The following is a 7,404-nucleotide window of genomic DNA, read 5'->3' on the forward strand; positions in this document are numbered from 1 at the left end:
TGTTGAGAAATTCACATACTTGGGTAGTTTGATAACATCAGATGGAAGAAAAGCAACTGAAATAAAGAAAAGAATTGGTATGGCAAAAGAAGTCTTCAACAAGATGAGTGCTGTCTTTAAGAACAGACAGTTGAAGCTAAAAACCAAAGTTAGAGTGTTAGAATGTTATGTTGGTCAGTTTTGCTTTATGGTGTGATATTTGGACAGTCAATGGAAATATGAAAGAAAGATTAAAATCTGTAGAAATATGGTTCCTCAGAAGAATGCTCAGGAGTTTCATGGACAGAAAGAGTTACTAATGAAGAATTTTTAAGAAGAGCAGGAGTTAAAAGAACCTTGATGAAAGTTATCAGGAAAAGACAGATGTACTTTTTAGGACATGTATGAGATGTAAAGGATTGGAAAACTTAGTGTTAACAGGAAAGATAGAAGGAAGAGAAGCAGGGGTAGACAAAGGCAGAAGTTCATCACCAGCTTGAACAAAGATCTCAATATGGGCAGAAGTGACTTAGAACTGCTTAAGTTGTCAACAGACAGAACGGGTTGGAAACCATGATCGCCAACGCCCTGAAAGGACAAGGCACTTGAAGAAGAAGAATATATGTATGTATATATAGGTATATATATATATATATATATATATATATATATATATATATATATATATATATATATATGATATATATAGCCTTAGTTGAAATGGGTGTGTCCTAAATATTTTGTTTTCCTACGTATCCCTTGCTAAAATAGATGTCTTAAATATTTTGTTTGTTATACATTTCTTCCTGAATTATGGTTTGTCTTTTTATTATTATTATTATTAATCCTTTGTTAAAATGGGTTTTGTTTTCCTATATTTCCTCAGCTGTAATTAGAGTTTGTCTTATATCGGTAGTATCCCTATAAATCCCTAGCTGAAATGGGTATGTCTTAAATCTTCTGTTTTCCTGTAAATCTCTCGCTGAAATGGGTATGTTTTAAATCTTCTGTTTTCCCATATTTCCCCAGCTGGAATGGGTGCGTGTCTTAACTGCCGCCAAATACAGTACTTCACGAAAAGGTCTTCTTTCAACAGGACCCAAGTGCAGCTCTCAGGGAATACGTCGTACCAGACTGGAGGACCTTCCTGCTAGCCAGGCAATATCTAGGGAAGGAGGGGAAATATGACGTTATTTCATACGTAAATTTTGGATAACCATCTGTTTTTATTAATTGTAAACGGATTAATTTATTTTTTCTATCTGGCTAAATGGTGTTTAGAAATGGAAATGGTGAAGGAAAGATGTTAACATGTAATATACATTGGCAGATGAAGCCGGTTCAAAAATTAAATGGTTTCCCCTATCATTGAGAAGAAAAACCCAATTGAATTTCATAGAAAATATATTTTTAGGATAAACTAGTATTTTTTACAAAAGTATTTTTTTTATATGTATACTTCCATACGCCTCTTTCTCTCTCTCTCTCTCTCTCTCTCTCTCTCTCTCCTCTCTCTCTCTCTCTCTCTCTCTCTCTCTCCCCTCTCTCTCTCATCTCCTTCTCATCTCTCTCTCTCTCCTCTCTCCTCTCTGTTTTGTTGATCTTTTTTTTTCTTAGCAGCATTCTCTCTATCTATCTCTTAATTTCCCTCTATCTCTCTCTCTTTCTCTGTCTCTACATAAACCCAATTTAGAAGATGGCATTGCCATCTCTCTCTCTCTCTCTCTCCTCTCTCTCCTCTCTCTCTCCTCACTCTCTCTCTCTCTCCCCTCTCCTCTCTCTCTCTCTCTCTCATCCTCCTCTCTCTCTCTCTCTCCTCTCTGTCTACCTCTATCTATCTCTCTCCATATATATCTATATCCTCTATATCTATCTATATTTATCTCTATCTCTATCTATCTATATCTATATCTATATCTATCTCTATTATATCTATCTCTATCTATATATCTCTCTCTATCTCTATCTCTATCTCTCTCTCTCTCTCTCTCTCTCTCTCTATCTCTCTCTTTCTCTATCATCTGTCCATCAATCAATCAATCTATCTTCTACCTATAAATAGAATTATGTATATTATTATCTATATATCTAAAATATATACATATACATAATGTGTGTGTGTATGTTGTGTGTGTGTGTGTGTGTGTGTGTGTGTGTGTGTGTGTGTGTGCGTGTGTGTGTGTGTGCGTGTGTTGTGTGTGTGTGCGTGTGTGGTGTTTTGGGGTGTGGTGTGTGTGTGTGTGTGTGTGTGTGTGTGTGTGTGTGTGTGTGTGTGTGTGTGTGTGTGCGTATGTGTGTTTGTGTGTATATGTCTATAAACCTAAAGACTCACTACAATCTCATGAAAAACAAAACCCGAAGAAACAAAACACACACACCACACACACACCCACACACACACACACACACACACACACACACACACACACCCACACACACACACACACACACCACACACACACGCAACACACGCGCGCGCGCGCCGGGGCACACCATTCACGATATTTTACTCTTGCTCCGTGTACGTATCGACAACCACAATGCTCTGTACGTTTGAGGTGGTTGGGCGAGAGAGGCAGCAGGTAATTCTTATGGAAACCCCACGTCGATAGGTACCTCGTCAATGCTAAATTCCCGAAGGTATGGTGAGGGCATCTTGTGGAGATCGCCAGGGTGGAGTGAAGGCCAGCCCTTGGAGGAAAAGAGAGAAAGAGGTTGATTAGAAAAGGGTGTGAGAAGGGGGGAACGGTTGCCACAGGTTGTATGTAATAATGTTATTATTACTAATTATCGTTAGTTAACATGCGTGTGTATACTTACAGCAGTAGTTTAAATTAGAAATTGTAACAGAAACAACAGCATTTATAATAATGTGGCAGTATCAGAAATAATAGAAGTAGTAATAGTAGAAAATGCACAGAAATATTATAGTAGCAACAATTCGAGTAGCAACAGTAGTAGTAGTACCAGTAGTCATAGTAACAGTAGCATCGATAGTAATAGCAATAGTAGTTGTGTAGCAGCAGCAATAACAGTATCTTAACAACAGCAATGAGGAGAACAATATTGATTAACATATCCATAATGTTATCGTTTCCATCATCACTGAAATTACAATTATATCATCTTATCGCTACTGCCACATCATAAAATCACCACCATTCTCATCATCACCACTAACACCAATCACAACACCACCAAACCAAACAGCCATATTGAAAGACATTCACCTCACCTAAACATAACAACCTCCTTTGTTTCTCGCCCGGGAATATAGTATGGAAAGTGAGTTCTCCGTGGTACGTGCTCTCGCCCTCTCCTATTGTTAAGTTCACTTCCAGATGGCGAGAGAAGAGGGAGCCTCACCCTAGTTTTTTTGTGAAGGAATTATATCAGTTTATTCTCACAAAATTGCATCGCTTTGGTTTGAGTTTACTTGTGGGGGAAAGGGTTTTGTATTTTAAAGTGCATATGCAGGACCAGGAGATAGAACTGATATTATCTGTAATATTCAGTGAATTTTTCCTTTTTTTACTGTTATATATGTTATGTGTTCACGTAGATGTAAACCGGAAAGGCAGTTTAACTGTAATTTTTTTGCTAAAAGATAAACCTATTTTTTAACATATAGGGAATTAATTCTTTGTTTTTCACGGCTTTTTGATAATAAGAAATAATCAATGTATGATTTTTGTTGTACAGAGGCCACTTAAGCAACAATCTGTTTTGTCCACTCTTAAAACTGATTCTCATTATACACAGAATAACATACTAAGCAGTTTCCATAAACTTATTTCATAGAATGAAAAAGAATGCTAACATAACAAAGATTCTACCATGTTATCAACACGATAAGTATTTTGAAATCCAAGTATGTGTAAAAGCAGATCATGATTCAATACACAGTAATATTTTGGCATTTTGAACGTACCTGCGTATCAACGTAAAACCCCTCCCCTAGCTTCGCGTGTGACATCGAAACCCATAGCAGCTCGGGGTGTGTTAAAGCATTCTCCGATCTGTAAAATTGTTAAATAAATGTGAGTAATGAACAAGAAGGAAAAGAAAAGAAATCTTATGTAAGACAACTATTGCAGATAAACCCATAAAGGTTATGTTCCCCTTTAAATGATTAATCTGTTTTTGTTTTTTGTTTATAAGTTGAAGTTACATTAGTAAATGATTTTTTTACCAAATGTACTTTTATGAAATAGCATCAAAACTATGTTCTATACATAATTATATAGATATAAATATATTTGCTAATGAAAATGGATATCGACTTCATTTACTTCGGAATCCGCAATTTAAGAAAAAATGTGCATCACTAAAGGGTAAACTACTATATTCATGACTTTGCTTCCTCCTACCTCAAAGTTCTCGTAGTCGGGGCACTAAAATCCGACTGTGGGTTCGGGGAGAGGATGGACTCCAGAAAATACTCGGGGGCGCGACCATGGCTACAAGCGTCGATGTCTCCTGGTGCTGTAGTGGTGCGAAAGGTGACTTAGTAACAAGAATATTTAACATATATGAATATAGAAAACGAAATGTAAAAACAAAGTACAGATTCTAAGACCAAATGAAGTACGAGGCAAGAGAATGCGAGAATGTAATCTAACACTATGGGAAAAAAAAACCGGCATACAAAAATGAAAAAAAGATATGAGTTAAAGTGATATAAGGCGAGGAGTACGGGAAAGGTTAAGCAACAGGCATGATATTTAATACAATGTCAATACTCAGTATGAGAGAAAATACTAAAAATTTTAAAACGTCGTTGTGTTTGTCTTGTAAGAAAGATATGAATTACAAGGAATGATGATAATTTAATACAATAATAAAGTCATATATAAGCATATAAATGAATGCATACATACATTATGTATAGGTAGTAAAAAGATGAATAGACGCATAAATCGACAGAAAATTAGACAATGAATGACTGATTAACTGATAGATAGCCAAACAGATGAATCCAAAAATACATACACAAACACACCCAAACCCTTTCTTACAGCAGAATCGAAATACAAATCAACCCTCGACCTTACACAGTGTTATGATCTCGACGATGCTATCCCAGATGAAAGGCGGGCAACCGTACTGAGACTTGCCGCCGTTCCCCGTAGAAATCGAGGGGTCCTACGGGTGTTGTAGCCGAAGTGTCCCGTTATGAGGTATCCTGCGTTGGTGTGGATGGCGTCGACGAGATCTGCGTCGGAAGGTCGAGCCGGCTCTCCGGGTTGCCGTCTTCGAACAGCGGCCCGCGGGGTCGAGACCTGAGTGATGATGGGCTGGGTTTAAAACTGGGGTTTTTTTTTGTCCTTTTATTTCTGTTATTATAGGAATTTTTTTTCTCTCTCTCTCTCTCTCTCCAAGTCCAAAAAAAGAACCACCGACAGTTTTTTACCCAATGCCGGCGTGGTAAGGTCGGGCCAGCCTTCGCCTTCAAGCGGGTCGGGCCCGACACGTGACCCCGCGCTCACTGCTTTACCCATAGACATCGTCTCGAGTGTTCCCTATTGTGCTGTACTCTTCATCAAAAAGAGTCAAGCCATGATACAACTAAACTAAAACCCCGTCAGCCATTATAATAGGGTTCTGTGCCCGTTATACTCTCTCTCTCTCTCTCTCTCTCTCTCTCTCTCTCTCTCTCTCTCTTCCTCTCCTTCTCTCTCTCTCTCTCCTCTCTCTCTCTCTCTCTCTCTCTCTAGAATATTCAAGTACTAAAACGTACCTGTAATCCCGGCCACTCCGGGGACTTGTGTCCAGCGGGCTCCAGACACGTTGCGCCCAACTGAAGCCTACGAGGTGTACTTTGCTACCGTTTGAAGCCTTCGGTTTTTATTCTGTAAGAAGAGGTGAATGTTCTAGAAGCTTTTGTTTTGTTCTTTCAGGAAAGGTGAATGTTCTAGAAAAATTTTGTTTTGTTCTCTCAGGAAAGGTGAATGTTCTAGAAGCTTTCGTTTTGTTCTTTAAGGAAAGGAAAATGTTTTAAGAAGCCCTCGGTATTGTTCTTTTAAAGTAAGGTAGATGTTAAAAAAGCCTCCGCCGTTGTTTTATGTGGATTACGAAACCATTTGTAGCATGAACTGCTAGGCATTACGAGTGTTATATCATTCTTCTTCTTTTTTTTTGAAGTACCGAAGAAAATCTTAGAAGAGCCTTCATGATAACAACATCTAACGTAAAGGACGAGAATAACAGATAACAAGATACCAGGGACTTCATCAAGCCATACCAAGAACGAATACCAAATCTAGCGTAATGAAAAAAGGGAAAAAAACAGATACCAAGGGCTTCATCAACCATACCGACGGGACGAGTACGAAAGAACACGTACCTCAAGGAATTTCAGCAGATCAGCCATAGCAATACCCACGTAATAGGTATTTCTGGCAGCTTGGGCGTACCTGATGCCGTTGGCCAGCTCTTGCCACTGGGTGAGAATGACGTTCATGTCTGCCTGTGGTGAAGGAGGTCAAAAGGTATGAATTGGATGTAGCACAGGGGGGGAGGAGATGGAGATGGAAGAAGAGGGGGGAGAGAGAAGATGAGAGGAGGGGGGGATGGAGAAGGGAAGTGAAGAGGAGGGGGGATGGAGAAGGAAAATGAGGAGGAGAAGGGGAGGAGAAGAAGTGGGGTAAGAGGAGAAGGAACTGGAAGAGGAGGGGGAAGGGGAATAAAGCAGGTGGTAGAGGATTTAGAAGAGATGGAAGAGGAGGAGGAGGGAGAAGAAGAGGAGGAGTTAGGAAAGGATGAGATGAGTGAGAAAGAGGAGAAGGGGGGTGGAAGAGGGAGAGGAGGTGGAAGAGGAGGGAGAAGAAAGGAGACGGAGAGGTGGAAGAGGAGGAGGAGGAAGGGAAGAAGAGGAGGGAAATGGGGAAGAAGACAGGAAGAAATGTCGAATGGTGATTATTAATATGACACCATTTTAGAAAAAGAAAAACATAATAGAAGACATTTCTGACTGAAAAAAAGTGTGTACCTTTTTTCACAAGCTCCCGTTTTCCATTCTAACTTCAAAACAAACAACTTTCTTCATTATGCATTGCGCTGCTCAACTTAAAAAAATATATATTTTTTGTTTTTTAAACTCTCTCTCTCTCACTCTCCTCTCTCTCTCTCTTTCTCTCTCTCTCTCTCTCTCTCTCTCTTCTCTCTCTCTCTCTCTCTCTCTCTCTCTCCTCTTCTCTCTCTCTATCCCATCTATCTTCTATCTCTTTCTCCTCTTTCTCTCTTTCTCCCTTCTCTCTCTGTCTCTCTGTCTCTTTTCCTCTCTCTCCCTCTCCTCTCTCCTTCCTCTCTCCTCTCTCTTCTCTCTCTCTCTTTCTCATTCTCTCTCTCTCTCTCTCCTCCTTTTTCATCTCTCTCTCTCCTCCTTTCTCTCTCTTATTTCTCTCTCTCTCTCTCTTCTCTTTT

The 7,404-nt window shown here is 39.3% G+C and overlaps 1 pseudogene; it reads right to left on the bottom strand.

The window, feature by feature from the left end:
- Nucleotides 1-794: 794 nt before the first annotated feature.
- On the bottom strand, nt 795-6,448 carry LOC119568658 (annotated as a pseudogene).
- Nucleotides 6,449-7,404: the final 956 nt, after the last annotated feature.

The sequence above is a fragment of the Penaeus monodon genome, unplaced genomic scaffold, assembly GCF_015228065.2.
Source record: "Penaeus monodon isolate SGIC_2016 unplaced genomic scaffold, NSTDA_Pmon_1 PmonScaffold_10420, whole genome shotgun sequence".
NCBI classification, from domain to species: Eukaryota; Metazoa; Arthropoda; class Malacostraca; order Decapoda; family Penaeidae; genus Penaeus; species Penaeus monodon.